The sequence below is a fragment of the Salvelinus alpinus genome, chromosome 1, assembly GCF_045679555.1.
Source record: "Salvelinus alpinus chromosome 1, SLU_Salpinus.1, whole genome shotgun sequence".
Taxonomy (NCBI): domain Eukaryota; kingdom Metazoa; phylum Chordata; class Actinopteri; order Salmoniformes; family Salmonidae; genus Salvelinus; species Salvelinus alpinus.
Window position 1 is genome coordinate 131,309 of NC_092086.1, and position 15,538 is coordinate 146,846.

Consider the following 15,538-nt stretch of genomic DNA (forward strand, 5'->3'; position numbering starts at 1 on the left):
TACTGTATCTACTACCTATATATACTGTATCTACTACCTATAGATACTGTATCTACTACCTATAGATACTGTATCTACTACCTATAGATACAAACTGTATCTACTACCTATAGATACTGTATCTACTACCTATAGATACATACTGTAACTACTACCTATAGATACATACTGTAACTACTACCTATAGATACTGTATCTACTACCTATAGATACTGTATCTACTACCTATAGATACAGTATCTACTACCTATAGATACTGTATCTACTACCTATAGATACATACTGTAACTACTACCTATAGATACATACTGTAACTACTACCTATAGATACATACTGTAACTACTACCTATAGATACTGTATCTACTACCTATAGATACTGTATCTACTACCTATAGATACTGTATCTACTACCTATACATACTGTATCTACTACCTATACATACTGTAACTACTACCTATAGATACTGTAACTACTACCTATAGATACTGTATCTACTACCTATAGATACTGTAACTACTACCTATAGATACTGTATCTACTACCTATAGATACTGTATATACTACCTATAGATACTGTATCTACTACCTATAGATACATACTGTATCCACTACCTATACATACTGTAACTACTACCTATACATACTGTATCTACTACCTATAGATACTGTAACTACTACCTATAGATACTGTATCTACTACCTATACATACTGTATATACTACCTATAGATACTGTATCTACTACCTATAGATACAAACTGTATCTACTACCTATAGATACTGTATCTACTACCTAGAGATACTGTATCTACTACCTATAGATACTGTATCTACTACCTATAGATACTGTATCTACTACCTATAGATACAAACTGTATCTACTACCTATATATACTGTATCTACTACCTATAGATACTGTATATACTACCTATAGATACTGTATCTACTACCTATAGATACATACTGTATATACTACCTATACATACTGTATATACTACCTATAGATACTGTATCTACTACCTATACATACTGTATATACTACCTATAGATACTGTATCTACTACCTATAGATACAGTATCTACTACCTATAGATACTGTATCTACTACCTATACATACGGTAACTACTACCTATAGATACTGTATCTACTACCTATAGATACATAAAGTATCTACTACCTATACATATTGTATCTACTACCTATAGATACTGTATCTACTACCTATACATACTGTATTTACTACCTATACATACTGTATCTACTACTGTATCTACTACCTATACATAATGTATCTACTACCTATATATACTGTATCTACTACCTATATATACTGTATCTACTACCTATACATACTGTATCTACTACCTATAGATACTGTATCTACTACCTATACATACTGTATCTACTACCTATATATACAGTATCTACTACCTATATATACTGTAACTACTACCTATAGATACTGTATCTACTACCTATAGATACTGTATCTACTACCTATAGACACATACTGTATCTACTACCTATATATACTGTAACTACTACCTATATATACTGTAACTACTACCTATAGATACTGTATCTACTACCTATAGATACTGTATCTACTACCTATAGATACTGTATCTACTACCTATAGATACTGTATCTACTACCTATAGACACATACTGTATCTACTACCTATAGACACATACTGTATCTACTACCTATATATACTGTAACTACTACCTATACATACTGTAACTACTACCTATAGATACTGTATCTACTACTGTATCTACTACCTATAGATACTGTATCTACTACCTATAGATACTGTATCTACTACCTATATATACTGTATCTACTACCGATATATACATACTGTAACTACTACCTATAGATACTGTAGCTACTACCTATATATACTGTAGCTACTACCTATATATACTGTATCTACTACCTATACATACTGTATATACTACCTATAGATACTGTATCTACTACCTATATATACTGTATCTACTACCTATACACACTGTATATACTACCTATATATACTGTATCTACTACCTATATATACTGTATCTACTACCTATACATACTGTATCTACTACCTATAGATACTGTATCTACTACCTATACATACTGTATCTACTACCTATATATACAGTATCTACTACCTATATATACTGTAACTACTACCTATAGATACTGTATCTACTACCTATAGATACTGTATCTACTACCTATAGACACATACTGTATCTACTACCTATACATACTGTAACTACTACCTATAGATACTGTATCTACTACCTATAGATACTGTATCTACTACCTATAGATACTGTATCTACTACCTATATATACTGTATCTACTACCTATATATACTGTATCTACTACCTATAGATACTGTATCTACTACCTATAGATACTGTATCTACTACCTATATATACTGTATCTACTACCTATATATACTGTATCTACTACCTATACATACTGTAACTACTACCTATAGATACTGTATCTACTACCTATACATACTGTATCTACTACCTATATATACTGTATCTACTACCTATAGATACATACTGTATCTACTACCTATATATACTGTAGCTACTACCTATATATACTGTATCTACTACCTATACATACTGTATATACTACCTATAGATACTGTATCTACTACCTATATATACTGTATCTACTACCTATACACACTGTATATACTACCTATATATACTGTATCTACTACCTATATATACATACTGTATCTACTACCTATACATACTGTATATACTACCTATAGATACTGTATCTACTACCTATACATACAGTATATATAGGTAGTAGATACAGTATCTACTACCTATAGATACATAAAGTATCTACTACCTATATATACTGTATCTACTACCTATATATACTGTATCTACTACCTATATATACATACTGTATCTACTACCTATATATACTGTATCTACTACCTATACATACTGTATCTACTACCAATACACACTGTATCTACTACCTATAGATACTGTATCTACTACCTATATATACTGTATCTCTACCTATATATACTGTATCTACTACCTATATATACTGTAGCTACTACCTATAGATACTGTATCTACTACCTATACATACTGTATCTACTACCTATACATACTGTATCTACTACCTATATATACTGTATCTTCTACCTATACATACTGTATCTACTACCTATAGATACTGTATCTACTACCTATATATACATACTGTATCTACTACCTATATATACTGTATCTACTACCTATAGATACTGTATCTACTACCTATACATACTGTATCTACTACCTATATATACTGTATCTACTACCTATAGATACTGTAACTACTACCAATACATACTGTATCTACTACCAATATATACAGTATCTACTACCTATAGATACTGTATCTACTACCTATATATACATACTGTATCTACTACCTATACATACTGTATCTACTACCTATATATACAGTATCTACTACCTATAGATACTGTATCTACTACCTATACATACTGTATCTACTACCTATAGATACTTTATCTACTACCTATATATACATACTGTATCTACTACCTATATATACTGTATCTACTACCTATATATACTGTAGCTACTACCTATAGATACATACTGTATCTACTACCTATACATACTGTAACTACTACCTATACATACTGTATCTACTACCTATAGATACTGTATCTACTACCTATAGACACATACTGTATCTACTACCTATACATACTGTAACTACTACCTATAGATACTGTATCTACTACTGTATCTACTACCTATAGATACTGTATCTACTACCTATAGATACTGTATCTACTACCTATATATACTGTATCTACTACCGATATATACATACTGTAACTACTACCTATAGATACTGTAGCTACTACCTATATATACTGTAGCTACTACCTATATATACTGTATCTACTACCTATATATACAGTATCTACTACCTATATATACTGTATCTACTACCTATACATACTGTATCTACTACCTATAGATACTGTATCTACTACCTATACATACTGTATCTACTACCTATACATACTGTATATACTACCTATAGATACTGTATCTACTACCTATATATACTGTATCTACTACCTATACACACTGTATATACTACCTATATATACTGTATCTACTACCTATATATACTGTATCTACTACCTATACATACTGTATATACTACCTATATATACTGTATCTACTACCTATATATACTGTATCTACTACCTATACACACTGTATATACTACCTATATATACTGTATCTACTACATATATATACTGTATCTACTACCTATACATACTGTATCTACTACCTATAGATACTGTATCTACTACCTATACATACTGTATCTACTACCTATATATACAGTATCTACTACCTATATATACTGTAACTACTACCTATAGATACTGTATCTACTACCTATAGATACTGTATCTACTACCTATAGACACATACTGTATCTACTACCTATACATACTGTAACTACTACCTATAGATACTGTATCTACTACCTATAGATACTGTATCTACTACCTATAGATACTGTATCTACTACCTATATATACTGTATCTACTACCTATATATACATACTGTAACTACTACCTATAGATACTGTATCTACTACCTATACATACTGTAGCTACTACCTATACATACTGTATCTACTACCTATAGATACTGTATCTACTACCTATAGATACTGTATCTACTACCTATATATACTGTATCTACTACCTATATATACTGTATCTACTACCTATACATACTGTAACTACTACCTATAGATACTGTATCTACTACCTATACATACTGTATCTACTACCTATATATACTGTATCTACTACCTATAGATACATACTGTATCTACTACCTATATATACTGTAGCTACTACCTATATATACTGTATCTACTACCTATACATACTGTATATACTACCTATAGATACTGTATCTACTACCTATATATACTGTATCTACTACCTATACACACTGTATATACTACCTATATATACTGTATCTACTACCTATATATACATACTGTATCTACTACCTATACATACTGTATATACTACCTATAGATACTGTATCTACTACCTATACATACAGTATATATAGGTAGTAGATACAGTATCTACTACCTATAGATACATACTGTATCTACTACCTATATATACTGTATCTACTACCTATATATACTGTATCTACTACCTATATATACATACTGTATCTACTACCTATATATACTGTATCTACTACCTATACATACTGTATCTACTACCTATACACACTGTATCTACTACCTATAGATACTGTATCTACTACCTATATATACTGTATCTACTACCTATATATACTGTATCTACTACCTATATATACTGTAGCTACTACCTATAGATACTGTATCTACTACCTATATATACTGTATCTACTACCTATATATACTGTATCTCCTACCTATACATAATGTATCTACTACCTATATATACTGTATCTACCACCTATAGATACTGTATCTACTACCTATATATATATACTGTATCTACTACCTATAGATACTGTAACTACCACCTATACATATGTAACTACTACCTATACATACTGTATCTACTACCTATAGATACTGTATCTACTACCTATAGATACAAACTGTATCTACTACCTATATATACATACTGTAACTACTACCTATAGATACTGTATCTACTACCTATACATACTGTATCTACTACCTATATATACTGTATCTACTACCTATATATACTGTAACTACTACCTATACATACTGTATCTACTACCTCTATATACATACTGTAACTACTACCTATATATACATACTGTAACTACTACCTATACATACTGTATCTACTACCTATATATACATACTGTAACTACTACCTATATATACATACTGTAACTACTACCTATAGATACTGTAACTACTACCTATATATACTGTATCTACTACCTATATATACTGTAGCTACTACCTATAGATACTGTAACTACTACCTATATATACTGTATCTACTACCTATATATACTGTATCTACTACCTATATATACTGTAACTACTACCTTTACATACTGTATCTACTACCTATACATACTGTATCTACTACCTATATATACATACTGTAACTACTACCTATACATACTGTATCTACTACCTATATATACTGTATCTACTACCTATATATACTGTATCTACTACCTATATATACTGTAACTACTACCTATATATACTGTATCTTCTACCTATAGATACTGTATCTACTACCTATATATACTGTATCTACTACCTTTATATACTGTATCTCCTACTTATACATACTGTATCTACTACCTATATATACTGTATCTACTACCTATAGATACTGTATCTACTACCTATATATATATACTGTATCTACTACCTATAGATACTGTAACTACCACCTATACATATGTAACTACTACCTATACATACTGTATCTACTACCTATAGATACAAACTGTATCTACTACCTATATATACATACTGTAACTACTACCTATAGATACTGTATCTACTACCTATACATACTGTATCTACTACCTATATATACTGTATCTACTACCTATATATACTGTAACTACTACCTATACATACTGTATCTACTACCTATATATACTGTATCTACTACCTATATACACTGTATCTACTACCTATACATACTGTATCTACTACCTATAGATACTGTAACTACTACCTATACATACTGTAACTACTACCTATAGATACTGTATCTACTACCTATAGATACTGTATCTACTACCTATAGATACTGTATCTACTACCTATAGATACTGTAACTACTACCTATACATACTGTAACTACTACCTATAGATACTGTATCTACTACCTATATATACTGTATCTACTACCTATATATACTGTATCTACTACCTATACATACTGTATATACTACCTATACATACTGTATCTACTACCTATATATACTGTATCTACCACCTATAGATACTGTATCTACTACCTATATATATATACTGTATCTACTACCTATAGATACTGTAACTACCACCTATACATATGTAACTACTACCTATACATACTGTATCTACTACCTATAGATACAAACTGTATCTACTACCTATATATACATACTGTAACTACTACCTATAGATACTGTATCTACTACCTATACATACTGTATCTACTACCTATATATACTGTATCTACTACCTATATATACTGTAACTACTACCTATACATACTGTATCTACTACCTATATATACATACTGTAACTACTACCTATATATACATACTGTAACTACTACCTATACATACTGTATCTACTACCTATATATACATACTGTAACTACTACCTATATATACATACTGTAACTACTACCTATAGATACTGTAACTACTACCTATATATACTGTATCTACTACCTATATATACTGTAGCTACTACCTATAGATACTGTAACTACTACCTATATATACTGTATCTACTACCTATATATACTGTATCTACTACCTATATATACTGTAACTACTACCTTTACATACTGTATCTACTACCTATACATACTGTATCTACTACCTATATATACATACTGTAACTACTACCTATACATACTGTATCTACTACCTATATATACTGTATCTACTACCTATATATACTGTATCTACTACCTATATATACTGTAACTACTACCTATATATACTGTATCTACTACCTATAGATACTGTATCTACTACCTATATATACTGTATCTACTACCTTTATATACTGTATCTCCTACTTATACATACTGTATCTACTACCTATATATACTGTATCTACTACCTATAGATACTGTATCTACTACCTATATATATATACTGTATCTACTACCTATAGATACTGTAACTACCACCTATACATATGTAACTACTACCTATACATACTGTATCTACTACCTATAGATACAAACTGTATCTACTACCTATATATACATACTGTAACTACTACCTATAGATACTGTATCTACTACCTATACATACTGTATCTACTACCTATATATACTGTATCTACTACCTATATATACTGTAACTACTACCTATACATACTGTATCTACTACCTATATATACTGTATCTACTACCTATATACACTGTATCTACTACCTATACATACTGTATCTACTACCTATAGATACTGTAACTACTACCTATACATACTGTAACTACTACCTATAGATACTGTATCTACTACCTATAGATACTGTATCTACTACCTATAGATACTGTATCTACTACCTATAGATACTGTATCTACTACCTATATATACTGTATCTACTACCTATACATACTGTAACTACAACCTATAGATACTGTATCTACTACCTATAGATACTGTATCTACTACCTATATATACTGTATCTACTACCTATACATACTGTATCTACTACCTATAGATACTGTAACTACCACCTATACATATGTAACTACTACCTATAGATACTGTATCTACTACCTATAGATACTGTATCTACTACCTATATATACTGTATCTACTACCTATACATACTGTATATACTACCTATACATACTGTATCTACTACCTATACATACTGTATATACTACCTATATATACTGTAACTACTACCTATACATACTGTATCTACTACCTATACATACTGTATCTACTACCTATAGACACATACTGTATCTACTACCTATATATACTGTATCTACTACCTATAAATACTGTATCTACTACCTAAACATACTGTATATACTACCTATACATACTGTATCTACTACATATACATACTGTAACTATTACCTATACACACTGTATCTACTACCTATACATACTGTATCTACTACTGTATCTACTACCTATACATACTGTATCTACTACCTATACATACTGTATTTACTACCTATACATACTGTATCTACTACCTATACATACTGTATCTACTACCTATATATACTGTATCTACTACCTATAGATACTGTATCTACTACCTATAGATACTGTATCTACTACATATAGATACAAACTGTATCTACTACCTATAGATACTGTATCTACTACCTATAGATACATACTGTAACTACTACCTATAGATACATACTGTAACTACTACCTATAGATACTGTATCTACTACCTATAGATACTGTATCTACTACCTATAGATACAGTATCTACTACCTATAGATACTGTATCTACTACCTATAGATACATACTGTAACTACTACCTATAGATACATACTGTAACTACTACCTATAGATACATACTGTAACTACTACCTATAGATACTGTATCTACTACCTATAGATACTGTATCTACTACCTATAGATACTGTATCTACTACCTATACATACTGTATCTACTACCTATACATACTGTAACTACTACCTATAGATACTGTAACTACTACCTATAGATACTGTATCTACTACCTATAGATACTGTAACTACTACCTATAGATACTGTATCTACTACCTATAGATACTGTATATACTACCTATAGATACTGTATCTACTACCTATAGATACATACTGTATCTACTACCTATACATACTGTAACTACTACACATACATACTGTATCTACTACCTATAGATACTGTAACTACTACCTATAGATACTGTATCTACTACCTATACATACTGTATATACTACCTATAGATACTGTATCTACTACCTATAGATACAAACTGTATCTACTACCTATAGATACTGTAACTACTACCTATAGATACTGTATCTACTACCTATACATACTGTATCTACTACTGTATCTACTACCTATACATACTGTATCTACTACCTATACATACTGTATTTACTACCTATACATACTGTATCTACTACCTATACATACTGTATCTACTACCTATATATACTGTATCTACTACCTATATATACTGTATCTACTACCTATAGATACTGTATCTACTACCTATAGATACTGTATCTACTACCTATAGATACAAACTGTATCTACTACCTATAGATACTGTATCTACTACCTATAGATACATACTGTAACTACTACCTATAGATACATACTGTAACTACTACCTATAGATACTGTATCTACTACCTATAGATACTGTATCTACTACCTATAGATACAGTATCTACTACCTATAGATACTGTATCTACTACCTATAGATACATACTGTAACTACTACCTATAGATACATACTGTAACTACTACCTATAGATACATACTGTATCTACTACCTATAGATACATACTGTATCTACTACCTATATATACTGTATCTACTACCTATATATACTGTATCTACTACCTATATATACATACTGTATCTACTACCTATATATACTGTATCTACTACCTATACATACTGTATCTACTACCTATACACACTGTATCTACTACCTATAGATACTGTATCTACTACCTATATATACTGTATCTACTACCTATATATACTGTATCTACTACCTATATATACTGTAGCTACTACCTATAGATACTGTATCTACTACCTATATATACTGTATCTACTACCTATATATACTGTATCTCCTACCTATACATAATGTATCTACTACCTATATATACTGTATCTACCACCTATAGATACTGTATCTACTACCTATATATATATACTGTATCTACTACCTATAGATACTGTAACTACCACCTATACATATGTAACTACTACCTATACATACTGTATCTACTACCTATAGATACTGTATCTACTACCTATAGATACAAACTGTATCTACTACCTATATATACATACTGTAACTACTACCTATAGATACTGTATCTACTACCTATACATACTGTATCTACTACCTATATATACTGTATCTACTACCTATATATACTGTAACTACTACCTATACATACTGTATCTACTACCTCTATATACATACTGTAACTACTACCTATATATACATACTGTAACTACTACCTATACATACTGTATCTACTACCTATATATACATACTGTAACTACTACCTATATATACATACTGTAACTACTACCTATAGATACTGTAACTACTACCTATATATACTGTATCTACTACCTATATATACTGTAGCTACTACCTATAGATACTGTAACTACTACCTATATATACTGTATCTACTACCTATATATACTGTATCTACTACCTATATATACTGTAACTACTACCTTTACATACTGTATCTACTACCTATACATACTGTATCTACTACCTATATATACATACTGTAACTACTACCTATACATACTGTATCTACTACCTATATATACTGTATCTACTACCTATATATACTGTATCTACTACCTATATATACTGTAACTACTACCTATATATACTGTATCTTCTACCTATAGATACTGTATCTACTACCTATATATACTGTATCTACTACCTTTATATACTGTATCTCCTACTTATACATACTGTATCTACTACCTATATATACTGTATCTACTACCTATAGATACTGTATCTACTACCTATATATATATACTGTATCTACTACCTATAGATACTGTAACTACCACCTATACATATGTAACTACTACCTATACATACTGTATCTACTACCTATAGATACAAACTGTATCTACTACCTATATATACATACTGTAACTACTACCTATAGATACTGTATCTACTACCTATACATACTGTATCTACTACCTATATATACTGTATCTACTACCTATATATACTGTAACTACTACCTATACATACTGTATCTACTACCTATATATACTGTATCTACTACCTATATACACTGTATCTACTACCTATACATACTGTATCTACTACCTATAGATACTGTAACTACTACCTATACATACTGTAACTACTACCTATAGATACTGTATCTACTACCTATAGATACTGTATCTACTACCTATAGATACTGTATCTACTACCTATAGATACTGTAACTACTACCTATACATACTGTAACTACTACCTATAGATACTGTATCTACTACCTATATATACTGTATCTACTACCTATATATACTGTATCTACTACCTATACATACTGTATATACTACCTATACATACTGTATCTACTACCTATATATACTGTATCTACCACCTATAGATACTGTATCTACTACCTATATATATATACTGTATCTACTACCTATAGATACTGTAACTACCACCTATACATATGTAACTACTACCTATACATACTGTATCTACTACCTATAGATACAAACTGTATCTACTACCTATATATACATACTGTAACTACTACCTATAGATACTGTATCTACTACCTATACATACTGTATCTACTACCTATATATACTGTATCTACTACCTATATATACTGTAACTACTACCTATACATACTGTATCTACTACCTATATATACATACTGTAACTACTACCTATATATACATACTGTAACTACTACCTATACATACTGTATCTACTACCTATATATACATACTGTAACTACTACCTATATATACATACTGTAACTACTACCTATAGATACTGTAACTACTACCTATATATACTGTATCTACTACCTATATATACTGTAGCTACTACCTATAGATACTGTAACTACTACCTATATATACTGTATCTACTACCTATATATACTGTATCTACTACCTATATATACTGTAACTACTACCTTTACATACTGTATCTACTACCTATACATACTGTATCTACTACCTATATATACATACTGTAACTACTACCTATACATACTGTATCTACTACCTATATATACTGTATCTACTACCTATATATACTGTATCTACTACCTATATATACTGTAACTACTACCTATATATACTGTACTACCTATAGATACTGTATCTACTACCTATATATACTGTATCTACTACCTTTATATACTGTATCTCCTACTTATACATACTGTATCTACTACCTATATATACTGTATCTACTACCTATAGATACTGTATCTACTACCTATATATATATACTGTATCTACTACCTATAGATACTGTAACTACCACCTATACATATGTAACTACTACCTATACATACTGTATCTACTACCTATAGATACAAACTGTATCTACTACCTATATATACATACTGTAACTACTACCTATAGATACTGTATCTACTACCTATACATACTGTATCTACTACCTATATATACTGTATCTACTACCTATATATACTGTAACTACTACCTATACATACTGTATCTACTACCTATATATACTGTATCTACTACCTATATACACTGTATCTACTACCTATACATACTGTATCTACTACCTATAGATACTGTAACTACTACCTATACATACTGTAACTACTACCTATAGATACTGTATCTACTACCTATAGATACTGTATCTACTACCTATAGATACTGTATCTACTACCTATAGATACTGTATCTACTACCTATATATACTGTATCTACTACCTATACATACTGTAACTACAACCTATAGATACTGTATCTACTACCTATAGATACTGTATCTACTACCTATATATACTGTATCTACTACCTATACATACTGTATCTACTACCTATAGATACTGTAACTACCACCTATACATATGTAACTACTACCTATAGATACTGTATCTACTACCTATAGATACTGTATCTACTACCTATATATACTGTATCTACTACCTATACATACTGTATATACTACCTATACATACTGTATCTACTACCTATACATACTGTATATACTACCTATATATACTGTAACTACTACCTATACATACTGTATCTACTACCTATACATACTGTATCTACTACCTATAGACACATACTGTATCTACTACCTATATATACTGTATCTACTACCTATAAATACTGTATCTACTACCTAAACATACTGTATATACTACCTATACATACTGTATCTACTACATATACATACTGTAACTACTACCTATACACACTGTATCTACTACCTATACATACTGTATCTACTACTGTATCTACTACCTATACATACTGTATCTACTACCTATACATACTCTATTTACTACCTATACATACTGTATCTACTACCTATACATACTGTATCTACTACCTATATATACTGTATCTACTACCTATATATACTGTATCTACTACCTATAGATACTGTATCTACTACCTATAGATACTGTATCTACTACCTATAGATACAAACTGTATCTACTACCTATAGATACTGTATCTACTACCTATAGATACATACTGTAACTACTACCTATAGATACATACTGTAACTACTACCTATAGATACTGTATCTACTACCTATAGATACTGTATCTACTACCTATAGATACAGTATCTACTACCTATAGATACTGTATCTACTACCTATAGATACATACTGTAACTACTACCTATAGATACATACTGTAACTACTACCTATAGATACATACTGTAACTACTACCTATAGATACTGTATCTACTACCTATAGATACTGTATCTACTACCTATAGATACTGTATCTACTACCTATACATACTGTATCTACTACCTATACATACTGTAACTACTACCTATAGATACTGTAACTACTACCTATAGATACTGTATCTACTACCTATAGATACTGTAACTACTACCTATAGATACTGTATCTACTACCTATAGATACTGTATATACTACCTATAGATACTGTATCTACTACCTATAGATACATACTGTATCTACTACCTATACATACTGTAACTACTACCTATACATACTGTATCTACTACCTATAGATACTGTAACTACTACCTATAGATACTGTATCTACTACCTATACATACTGTATATACTACCTATAGATACTGTATCTACTACCTATAGATACAAACTGTATCTACTACCTATAGATACTGTAACTACTACCTATAGATACTGTATCTACTACCTATACATACTGTATCTACTACTGTATCTACTACCTATACATACTGTATCTACTACCTATACATACTGTATTTACTACCTATACATACTGTATCTACTACCTATACATACTGTATCTACTACCTATATATACTGTATCTACTACCTATATATACTGTATCTACTACCTATAGATACTGTATCTACTACCTATAGATACTGTATCTACTACCTATAGATACAAACTGTATCTACTACCTATAGATACTGTATCTACTACCTATAGATACATACTGTAACTACTACCTATAGATACATACTGTAACTACTACCTATAGATACTGTATCTACTACCTATAGATACTGTATCTACTACCTATAGATACAGTATCTACTACCTATAGATACTGTATCTACTACCTATAGATACATACTGTAACTACTACCTATAGATACATACTGTAACTACTACCTATAGATACATACTGTAACTACTACCTATAGATACTGTATCTACTACCTATAGATACTGTATCTACTACCTATAGATACTGTATCTACTACCTATACATACTGTATCTACTACCTATACATACTGTAACTA